This window comes from Rhipicephalus microplus, chromosome 1, assembly GCF_043290135.1.
Source record: "Rhipicephalus microplus isolate Deutch F79 chromosome 1, USDA_Rmic, whole genome shotgun sequence".
Taxonomy (NCBI): domain Eukaryota; kingdom Metazoa; phylum Arthropoda; class Arachnida; order Ixodida; family Ixodidae; genus Rhipicephalus; species Rhipicephalus microplus.
The window spans coordinates 109,196,060-109,209,052 of NC_134700.1; positions in this window are offsets into that span (position 1 = coordinate 109,196,060).

Below are 12,993 nucleotides of genomic sequence, written 5' to 3' on the forward strand. Positions count from 1 at the left end.
GTCGGGCGGCGCCGATGATCGCTGGTCACGCCTAGCGTCAGGCTATAGAGTGTTCGTGTTTAATAAGGTAGCGTGACTGTGCTCATCGTGTGCGCGCCTCAATGGTTCAATGGAGTATATAAGCCCCTTCATGATGCACTCACGGCCGTTTTGCAAGCTCCACATATACCAAATTTGGTGTTACGTGACGCCAATGAATGACAATATATATGACTGGTGCCAAATTTATATACCAAATTTATATACCAAATTTATAGTATACAAATTTGATACCAAATTTATATACTAAATTTGGTATCACGTGATATGAATAGATGACGAAGGCAAACAGCTCATCGAAACATGGTAATTATGACACGGAAGTCATGTACGGCATCATTTACCTCCACCTCGTTACTTTCAGCTGATTATAAAGTGACATATCAACATTTCTGATTCGTGGTCGCATATCATCGATTTCCAGTGTACGTGGGATCTGCCAATTTTTCTATTGAAACATTGTGCATGGTGTGAATAATTTTGCGTGAGGAGGTCAGCTGTAAGTTGTACGTGCTACAGAAGTGTTGTGGTCACAGCATAGGAAGTCTGTGGGGAAGGTGTGATGAAAATAAGGGGTCTTGTAGCGTAGAATGACGGTAGAATTAACGAAATAAGGGCAGGAGAGTGAAGTGGCGTCCACTTGCTTGAAGCGGGCACGTAATGTATGAGTATATGACGATACGCCCATGAAGCGACAGTGAACAGCATGGTTTCAGAAGGATACAATGTGTTCAGGGCGTATATACTGAATGCGGATGTCACTTGGCACAAAACTCTTACATTCCTGGGTAAATCAGTGTGAAACAAGAAAGTTTCACAGCAAAGCTTTCTCATGCTGGATCCACATGAAACGCCTTTCGTGAGTGAAAGCGTCACCTGCTGCGGGCACCCGCGCAGTGACCTGCGAGAAAGGCCCATCTGAAAGAGAGAAAGAATGAATTAAAGGGAAGAAAGAAGAAAAGGAAGTGAGAAAGAAACAAGGCAAGCAAAAATGAAAAAAATTGGCACATCCCACGTACAGTTGGAATTAGGCGAAGCACGAATTGGGAAGGTTGGTATGTCACTTTAAAATCACCACAACGTTACGAGGTAGAGGTAAATTATGCTGTACACGACTTCCCTGTCATGACTATCGTATTTGAATGTTTAGTTTACCTTCATCATGTATAACATCACGTGGTGCCAAATTTAGTATATGGGAACCTAGCGAAACGGCCGCGAGCACTCTATGACCGCGGTATGTTGTCATATTCTTACACGACACGCGTGTCATGATTATCGAATTTGCACCAATCATATACCTTCGTCATCCATTGACGTCACGGAACACCGAATTCGGTATATGTGGAGCTAGCGAAACTGCCGCGAGTGCATCATGAAGGGCCCAATATACACCCACGTAACGTTGACGCGCTGGCACGCTGGACACAGGACGATATACGTTAGGAAAACGTGAGAACTCCACAGTCTGGTGACATGCGCGATTGGCGCGACCAGCGTCTGTCGGCGCGCCCCGATGCCAACCGGCGCGAAATGTGACATGTTGAATTTCGCACCCTCTACAATACCCAGACAGCACTGCGTCTGCCTCTTTTCGGGATAGCAACGTAGCGCGGCGCTCACCTGCGAGTATATGGCAGGAGTGGCGACTGGCGGGGCAACGCGGCGTGAGGCGACGAAACGAACACCGGCGCGCACGCGAGCCGTGTCAGGCCGAAGTGCATTGACGCCTTGACTGTGGCATGTGGTCATGTTGTCACATGACACGGATCTCACGATTATCATGTTCGCACCAGTCACATACCTTCGTCATCCATTGATGTCGTGTAATACTAAATTTGCCATATGGGAAGCTAGCGAAATAGCTGCGATCGCATCATGAGTGTGGCATTAAGTCATGTTGTTACATGATACGCATGTCGTGATTATCATGTTTGAATGTGTCATTTACCTATGTCGTCCATTCACGTAACGTAATACCAAATTTCGCGTACGTGACGCTAACGAAATGGCCTCGAGCGCATCATGAGCGTGGCATGTAGTCATGTTGTTACATGATACAGATGCCATTTTAATCATGTTTGCACCAGTCTTATACCTCCGTCATCCATTGACGTCCCGTTATACAAAATTTTGTATATTTGATGGTAGCGAAACGGCCGTCAGCGAATCATGAGCGTGGCATGTAGTCATGTAGTTACACGACACGCATATCATGGTTGTCATGGTTGCACCAATCCCATAGCTTCTTCATCTGTTCACGTACCGTAATAACAAGTTTCGTATATGTGACACTAACAAAATGGCCGCCAGCGCATCATGATTGTGGCATGTAGTCATGTCGTTACATGACACGCATATCATGATATTCATGTTAGGGTCTGTCGCTTATGTCTGCCATGCAATCAAGTCATACCATGCCAGTTTTTCAACATGTCACGTGAACGAAACCACCGCAAGTGCAACAAGACAATGAAATCTAAATCATGGCATTCATGACATACATATAATAATTTTCATGTTATTACTAGTCAAATATGCTCGTAATCTCGTAATACAGTCATGTTTACCATACCAAGTTTGGTAAACAACGAGGAGAGCTAAAAATCGTAAGCGGCTAGATGTATATATATACATATATATATATATATATATATATATATATATATATATATATATATATATATATATATATATATATATATATATATATATATATATACATACATACATATATGTATATATATATAGATAGATAGATAGATAGATAGATAGATAGATAGATAGACAGTTATACACTCAAATTCGCTGAAGTTCGCTAAAAATGCTTTGCATTTAAAAAAAAATGGCAGGTGCGGGCCGAGTTTTCCTGGTTCTCAGATAACAAGACTTCCAGCTAAATAAATTGTCTATGTTTTTGCGCAAGTAATATGCTCCTAAAGTTACAGAAAGGTGAAATGAAATGCCATTCGTGCGATTGGGCACGAAGGGCATTTCTTTTTTCGAAGATATTGCATCAAGCTGTAAATAAACTTGATTGAATAATATGTGGGATTTAACGTCCCAAAACTATCATATGATTATGAGAGACGCCGCTGTGGGGAACTCCAGAAATTCCGACCACCTGGGTTTATTTAAGGTGCACCCAAATTGGAGCTTATTAGCCTACAGCCTTTCCGCCTCTATCGGAAATGCCGCCGCCGCAGCCGGAATTTGATTCCGTGACCTGCGGGTGATCAGCCGAGTACTTTAGCCACTAGACCACCGCCGCGGGGCTATGCGAAAGTAGAAAAGTATTGGCAAATTTTTTTACCACGAACCTACCTGAAGATGTGGCAACAGATGATACCAGACAATCCCAAACACCATTTAGTGGTATCCTGGGGTTTAATTTGTTGATCTCAATTAGATGTGCTTCGCGACACATTACACTGCAATAGGACTTATAGGGACACTCTCGACGAGTTTTTCAAGTGGCCGTTGTCATCAGTATCGCCGTCACGTAGTATGTATGTATCTATAGCCAAAGTCGATGGCATAGTCTTGTACATCGTGTGTTAGACCCACATGTAAATGATTGTGAATGCCGGCGACGAAAACGACTGAAGCACAGATGAAATCATCTGGCTACCCTCATCGAACGGGGTGCGGGTGGGATAACCAAGTCTTGTGTTGGCTTTCCACGCTCAAGAATCTATCGGGTACCTTGATCGATGGTATATACGTCTTCAACAATACGACTTCTTTATTATTTACAAGCGTGGTAAAAAGCACAAGGACGCAGATGCGCTTTCTCGCTGTCCACATCCTAAAGCACCTTCCCCTGGTCTCTCTTATAACTTAAGCAGTGAACGCTTGGATGGTTCTTCCACATCTGTTTCGTACTTAGCCGCGATGGACAAGACCGCTGATGACGACCATGTCTCTATCATAATGCACCAACTCGATGACCCTTACTGTAGACGCATCATAGGTCACCTTCAGCAGAATTCACGGCCACCTAACTCCCGCCTTCGCCGACCGGCGAGACAATTCAAGATCGATAACCATATTCATTACCGCCATGTCTACCACCCGGTTGTGCCCGCAGGGGTGCCTGCGCAAGTAGGCGTTTGGTGTGTAGCGACACCATGGACCCGAGCTAACCGGGGAGTTTTCACTCCCTCCCACGCCTAGCCGTGCGTGGCTTTGCCGTGTCCAGGGAAAAGGAATCCTGGGGGTTGAGCCGACGCTGGGTGATTGGACCTTTAAGGCCCACTGGCATAGGGAACACACCCCTTTGGCCCCGGCTTCACGTAGACGGCACCCCTGGGCTGACCCACCCTAGGGAAATCGGCAGTCGCCTTTTCCTATCTCTCTCTCCCTACATCTTCATCTTTATCTCTTACTGTTTATCTGTCCTGCCTTCTACTCTCTTCTGTTTACTTCCAAACTTCCTGGCGGCTAGGGTTAACCCTGTGCAAATAGCCTACCTTGGTCTAGGTGCTTTGGGTTATAGTAACGTTGTACGGCTGGCGTCTGCAGGTTTTAGCATCCGCAAACTTGTAGCGTCCCCTTGTTGGGCTCCGTTGTGGGTGGCCACCAACGCTTCTGAAGAAAATTAAACTGGCATGCACACAGCGTTTCCCTTGTTAAGTGATCGTACCGCCTTAAAGCACGTACACACTGAAGACTCGGGCTTTTTCAATCGATCAAATGAAAACATTCGCTATTTTCTTGTTATACATAGTGAGATAAGTGGCAAGCAAGCCAGAACTGTATCTCCCTTTGTAGTAGCCAGGTGTCTCACGGAAACTCTTGGGGCCGGGCACAAAGTTACCAAAATTGCCAGCGGAGACCTCCTTCTTGAAGTTCGAGAAAAAGAACAGTTTGAAAAGCTACAGAATCTTCCAACTTTTCGTGACACTCCGCTCAGTGTAACACCACACAGATCTTTGAACACAATCCGTGGAGTGGTATCTCATGCTGATTTGCTCGGCTTGATCGAAGAGGAACTTCTGGAGGGGTGGAAGAGTCAGAATGTGACCAATGTACAAAGGATCATCTTCAGAAGAGACAACAAGGTAACACCAACAAAACACCTAATACTCACGTTCGCTTCCAGTAATGTGCCACAAAGTATTCAAACAGGGTACACGAAGACGTCGATCAGACCATACATACCTAACCCACATTGTTATTTTAAATGCCAGAGTTTAGGCCACAGCTCACAAAGCTGTCGTGGTCACCAAACGTGTGCACAATGTGGAGTGTCAGGCCACAATTCCGACAACTGCGATGAAACATCACACTGTGTGAAAAGTTGCGGAAATCATGCCGCATACTCACGGTCTTGTTCATTTTAAAGAAAAGAAAAAGAAATCATCACATTGAAAATTAAAGAAAATATCACATTCAAAAAAGCAAGACGAAGAGTGTCGCCATTTTACGGCACAACATATGCTGATGCGGCGCGTCAGGGGGCAACGCCGCACCAGCCCTTGCCACTCCTTCGACAAGCGCAAAGCGAGCCATAGGCTGTGGTGCCTGACCCCAAGGCAGCAGTAGTTCAGTCTACTCCGCCTCCAAGCAACTTGAGGCTGGAGACTCCAGCGTCCTCTCGTCTCAAGGCCTCACCTAATCAGGCGAGGCCTAAAATCCGAACCACCAGCTCGGTTGTGCGGGCGTCCAGTGCCTCTGAGGAGGATATGGATACAACGGTACCCTTGGTACCGAAAGAGCGGCGCGGCTCCTTGGAGCGCGCCAAGAAAAATAAAAACCAATAACAGGGCCGGACGACCGTCCTGCCACCTGAATTAACAAGCTCGCTCTAACACAGGATACTCTTTGTACACACAGCAGCATCTCTTCTTTTAATATGCAGACAGAAATATTACAGTGGAACATCCGAGGCCTTCTTAGAAACCTCAATGACTTACAAGAACTCCTCCATGAACACAATCCTAGTGTGCTGTGTGTACAAGAGACACACCTAAAACGAACAAACCAAAACTTTTTACGTAATTACGTAATCTTCCGAAAGGATAGAGATGATGCCATGCCACCATCTGGTAGTGTAGCAGTTATAGGTAGTCAAGGTATAGCATGTACACAATTACCCCTTCAAACCTCTCTCGAGGCGGTGGCTGACCGAGCAGTTATTCTAAACAAACTTGTCACTGTCTGCTCTTTGTACATACCTTCCTACCACCGTCTTGAAAAACTTCAATTCCAGTCTTTAACAGATGAGCTACCTGAACCTTCTCTGGTCCTTGGGGACCTGAACGCACATAATGTTCTGTTGGGTGACTCTCGCTGTGATGCACGAGGTCGTCTCATTGAACAATTCCTAATTTCATCAGGTGCTTGTCTGTTGACTAGGAAAGAGGCACATACTATAACCTTGCCAACAAAACTTACTCTTCCATAGACCTCAGTATCACATCTCCTTCATTTGTACCATTACTTCAGGGGAAAGTAATAAATAATCCATACGAAAGTGACCATTTTTATTTGGTATTGAGTACACCAATAATATATGAATGTCCTGCACATGTTCCCAAATGGCTGGTAAACAAAGCCGACTAGGAACAATTTCAAACGATTACTCACTTAAGTTGGACTGACATATGCGGATTAGGTATAGATGAAGCTGTGCAGTACCTCACGGCTTTTCGTACTGACACAGCAGCAAAGTGCATTCCACAAACATCTGGACTGCCCGGAAAACGACACGTCCCGTGGTGGAACACTGAGTGTCAGAATGCGCGAAAGGAACAGAACAGGGCATGGAGGTTCCTGCGGAACTCGACGACAGCGGAAAACCATGAGAGCTTTAAGAAAATAAAATCTCGAGGCAGGAGAACGCGTTGGCAGGCCAGAAGAGAAAGCTGGCACAAGATTTTATTAGCGATAAATTCATATACACAAGCGGCTAAAGTCTGGAACATGGTTCGTAGGGTAGCAGGAAGACAAGTACACTCACTCCCACTGGTAAACATACAGGGTGACAGCATGGAAGATCAGGTGAACTTCCTCCCTCGTTGCACACTACGAGCAAGTCTCTAGCTCGTCACACTAGCCCGCAGGGGCACCTGCGCAAGTAGGCGTTTGGTGTGTAGCGAAACCATGGACCCGAGCTAATGGGGGAGTTTCTACTCTCTCCCACGCCTAGCCGTGCGTGGCTTTGCCGTGTCCGGAGAAAAGAGGATCCTGGGGGTTGAGCCGACGCTGGGTGATTGGACCGTTAAGGCCCCCCCGGCAGAGGCAACACACCTCTTTGGCCCCGGCTTCACGTAGACAGCACCCCTGGGCTGACCCACCCACGGGAAATCGGCAGTCGCCTTTTCCTATCTCTCTCTCCCTACATCTTCGTCTTTATCTCTTAAAAGTTATCTGTCCTGTCTTCTATTCTCTTCCGTTTAATTCCAAACTTCCTGACGGCTAAAGTTAACCCTGTGCAAATAGCCTACCTTGGTCTAGGTGCATTGGGTTATAGTAGCGTTGTACGGCTGGCGTCTGCAGGTTTTAGCATCCGCAAACTTGTAGCGTCCCCTCATTGGGCTCCGTGATGGGTGGCCGCCAACGCTTCTGGAGAAAATTAAACTGACATGCAAAGAGCATTCCCCTTATTAAGTGATCGTACCGCTTTAAAGCGCGTACACACCGAAGACTTAGGCTTTTTCAACCGATCAAGTGAAAACTTCCCCCATTTTCATGTTATACATAGTGAGATAAGCAGCAAGCAAGCCAGAACTGTATCCCCCTTTGTAGTAGCCAGATGTCTCACAGAAACTCTTAGAGCCGAGTAAAAAGGTACCAAAATGGCCAGCGGAGACCTCCTCCTTGAAGTTCGAAAAAAGGAACAGTTTGAAAAGCTACAGAACTTTTCAACTTTTGGTGACACTGCCATCCCTGTAACGCCACACACATCTATGAACACAACCCGTGGAGTGGTATCTGATGCTGATTTGCTCGGCTTGACTGAAGAGGAACTTCTGGAGGGGTGAAGAGTAAGAATGTGACCAATGTTCAAAGGATCATCATTAGAAGAGACAACAAGGTAACACCAACGAAACATCTAATACTCACATTCGCTTCCAGTAATCTGCCCGAAAGTATTCAAACAGGGTACACGAAGTCGTCTATCAGACCATAGATACCTAACCCACGTCGTTGTTTTAAATGCCAGAAGTATGGACACGGCTCACAAAGCTGTCGTGGTCACCAAACTTATGCACAATGTGGAGTGTCAGGCCACAATTCTGACAATTGTGAAGAACCATCACACTGTGTGAACTGTGGCGGAAATCATGCCGCATACTCACGGTCTTGCTCATTTTGGAAAAAAGAAAAAGATATAATCACTCTTAAAGTTAAAAAAATATCACAGTCAGAGAAGCAAGACGAAGAGTGTCGCCATTTTACGGCACAACATATGCTGATGCGGCGCGTCAGGAGGCAACGCCGCACCAGCCCTCGCCACCCCTTCGGCCAGCGCAGAGCGAGCCGTCGGCTGTGGCGCCTGCCCCCAAGGCGGCAGTAGTTCAGTGTACTCCGCCTCCAAGCGAATTGAGACCGGAGACTCCAGGTTCCTCTGGTCTAAAGGCCTCATCTCACCTGGCGAGGCCTAAAATCCAAACCACCAGCTCGCATGTGCGGGCATCCAGTGCCTCTGAGGAGGCAATGGATGCAACGGTACCCTTCGTACCGAAAGAGCGGCGCGCCTCCTTGGAGCGCGCTAAAAAAACAAAAAACCACTAACGGGGCAGGATGACCCTCCTGCCACCTGAATTAATGAGCTCACTCCAACACAGGATACTCTTTGTACACACAGCAGCATCCCTCTTGTTTAAATATGCAGACAGAAATATTACAGTGGAACATCCGAGGCCTTCTTCGAAACCTCGATGACTTACAAGAACTCCTTCATGAACACAATCCAAGAGTGCTGTGTGTACAAGAGACACACCTAAAACAAACAAACACAAACTTTTTACGTAACTATGTAATCTTCCGAAAGGATAGAGATGATGCCATGCCACCACCCGGTGGTGTAGTGATTATAGTTAATCAAGGTATAGCATGCACCCAATTACCCCTAAAACTTCCCTCGAGGCGGTGGCTGTCCGAGCAGTTATTCTAAACAAACTTGTCACTGTCTGCTCTTTGTACATACCTCCGCACCACCGTCTTGAAAAACTTCAATTCCAGTCTTAAATAGACGAACTATCTGAACCTTATCTTGTCCTTGGGGACCTGAACGCGCATAATGGCCTGTGGGGTGACTCTCGCGGTGATGCACGAGGTCGTCTCATTGAACAATTCCTCATTTCATCAGGTGCTTGTCTGTTGAATAGGAAAGAGGCACATACTATAACCTTGCCAACAAAACTTACTCTTCCATAGACCTCAGTATCGCATCTCCTTCACTTGTACCATTACTTCAGTGGAAAGTCATAAATAACCCATACGGAAGTGACCATTTTCCTTTGGTTTTGAGTACACCAATAATACATGAATGTCCTCCACATGTTCCCAAATGGCTGATAAACAAAGCTGACTGGGAACAATTTCAAAAAAATTACTCACCTAAGTTGGACCGAAATATGCGGATTAGGCATAGATGAAGCTGTGCAGTACTTCATGGCCTTTCTTACTGACGCAGCAGCCAAGTGCATTCCACAAACATCTGGACTTCCCGGCAAAAGACACGTCCCGTGGTGGAACACTGAGTGTCAGAATGCGCGAAAGGAACTGAACAGGGCATGGAGGTTGCTGCGAAACTCGCCGACAGCAGAAAACCTTGAGATCTTTAAGAAAATAAAATCTCGAGGCAGGAGAACGCGTCGGCAGGCCAGAAGAGAAAGTTGGCACAAGTTTTCATCAGGAATAAATTCATATACACAAGAGGCCAAAGTCTGGAACATGGTTCGTAAGGTAGCAGGAAAAAAAAGTACACTCACTCCCACTGGTAAACACTCAGGGTGATACCTTGGAAGATCAGGCAAACTTCCTCGGTGCACCCTTTGAACGGGTATCCAGCTCGTCCCACTATACTGACACTTTCCAAAAACACAGAACAAGAATAGAAAAGCAGAAACTCGAACACAAATCCACTAGATACGAAAGATATAACGAAGCTTTCAGTCTAGCTGAGCTCCGAACATCTCTAAACTCCTGCAGTACTTCTGCCCCAGGTTCTGACCGTGTGGTGTATGAAATGATAAAAAACCTACCAGCAGAAACACTAAAAACCTTACTTTGTACAATGCTACCTGGTTTTCTGGCACTTTCCCTACCTCCTGAAAAGAAGCTAATAATATTCCAATTTTGAAAGAGGGCGAGGACCCTTCTTTAGCTTCAAGTTATAGGCCTATTGCACTTACAAGCTGCTTGTGCAAAGTCTTCGAAAAAATAATAAACTGCCGACTTGTACATATCCTTGAAACAAACAATTTGCTCGACCCATTTCAGTGCGGGTTTCGAGAAAGTAGATCCACCACAGACCACCTGGTTCGTATCGAGGCACAGATCAGAGACGCCTTCGTCTATGAACAATATTTTCTCTCTGTGTTCCTCAATATCGAAAAGGCTTATGATACAACATGGCGTTTTGGAATTCTAAGAGACCTGTCCCACCTTGGTGTGCGCGTAAAAATGTTTCACATAATCGAAAGTTACCTCTCAAACCGGACATTCCGTGTCCATCTGGGCGGTGTGCTCTCCCAAACATTTGTCCAGGAAACAGGCGTGCCATAAGGTGGTGGGCTTAGTTGCACACTTTTCATTATCAAAATGAATTCCTTGCACTTGTCCATCCCCCGCAATATGTTCTATTGTACATATGTCGACGACGTTCAGCTTGGCTTCAAGTCATGCAACTTGGCAATGTGTGAGCGGCAGGTTAAGCTGGGTTTAAACAAGGTCTCCAAATGGGCAGAAGAAAACGAATTTCGACTTAACCCACAAAAAAGCACGTGTGTCTTGTTCTCTCAAAAGAGAGGCATGCACTCCGAACCTGACATTCGACTGAATGGGCAACGTCTGTCTGTCAAAGCCGAGCATGAATTCTTAGGCTTAATCTTAGACAACAAGTTGACCTCCGTACTGCACATCAAGTATTTAAAAACAAAATGTTTAAAAGCCATGAATGTTATAAAAGTGTTGTCACGTACTACTTGGGGTAGCGATAGGCAATACCTCATGAATCTGTATCGAAGCCTCATTCGCATCCGCCTAGATTATGGGGCTGTTGTTTATCAGTCTGCAACTCAAAGTGCTTTGAAGCTGCTGGATCCCGTGCACCATTTGGGCATCCGCCGTTCTACGGGTGCTTTTCACACCAGCCCTGTAGAAAGCCTTTACGTTGAGTCAAATGAATGTTCACTTCATCTACAAAGAACTTACATATCCTTTGTATATTTTCTTAAGGTGAAAGCAGACAAGAAGCACCCCTGATACTCCTCTAATAATGATTTGTCGAGCTATATTCTGCTTCAAAACAGGCCTTCGATGAGGCAGCCCTTCTCAGTTCGCCTGAAGGGTCTAGCTGAGGAAACTGGAGTGTCACCTGAACACAGTTTAATGGCTCCTGTAGTATACCCGACCCCGTGGCAGTAGCAGATTATAGACGGTGATGTGTCTTTCCTAGAAGTTACAAAACATGCACGCATTGCCCATATCCGAAACTACTTCGTGGAACTTCAACACAAATACACACGTCCTGAGTTCTTTACAGATGCCTTCAAGCCTAACTTCTCTGTGTCCTACGCTGCTGTCGGCCCATCCTTTTCGGATGCTGGCCCTCTACATCTAGGCACAAGTATCTTCACAGCGGAAGCTTACGCGATACTTGTGGTGGCTAAACACATCAAGCAATCACAAATACATAAAGCAGTAATTTATACGGACTCCCTCAGTGTGGTTACGGCTCTGAACAATCTTAAAAAACAAAAAAAACTCTGACTTTGTCTCAGTTTACTCTCTTTTATGCACACTCTACACACTCAAACAACATGTTGCTGGGTGCCAGGGCACCGTGAGATCCAAGGCAACGTGATGGTGGATCAGCTTGCTGTATCCGTCCACGAAATCAGTGCCACTACACTAATATCGATCTCGCCCCTTGATCGTGAGCCGTCTCTCAAACGAAAGCTCAGGGACTACTGGCAGAGCAAGTGGGATAGACACACACAAAACAATCTACACGTTATGAAGCCACACCTTGGCCATTGCCCAAGAGTATCAAAATCATGTCTAACAGAGGTAACACTAACAAGGCTCAGGATAGGACACTCATACACTACACACTCATATCTTTTGTCCCGTGGCGATCCACCATTGTGTGACAGATGTGGTGAGGCATTAACAGTTCTCCCCTTTTAAACCAGTGTAAACAATTAGACACTTTAAGAAGACAACACTTTTTATTACCCTACCAACAATATAGATAAGACACCCCGAAATGTTTGTAGGTAGTTAACCACTTTTCACCCATATATCATTAATGGCTTTTTTAAGAGATGTTGGTTTTTACCATGTAATATACTCAGCCATATCGTAGCGTGACCTCTCAAGAAAGGTCATTGCTGCAGTGGCTACATTGAGAAGCACTTGCCTCTCGGCCCTTGGACAGAAGCGCGCTGATGAGGCATTTGTGCTAGTGCCAAATATTTTTACACATGCTTTTATTATCTAAACCTTTTGTCATCCATTTTTACTATTCATATCACACCATTGCCATGATTTTATTAGTTATGTTTTTACCCGCGTCAGCGCAAGGATTGTTAAGGCCCCTATACAGCCATGCACCATATCATTGTCCACATATCTAGTCACTGAAATGGCGCTTTTTGGCCACCAATTGGCCCTTGCGCCATTAAGCCCTACACATAATCATACCACCCGGATGATCAATGCTGGGTGCCTGTTCTGCCTCACTCTTCTCGAGCCGATATTCTGAAAGCCTACCAT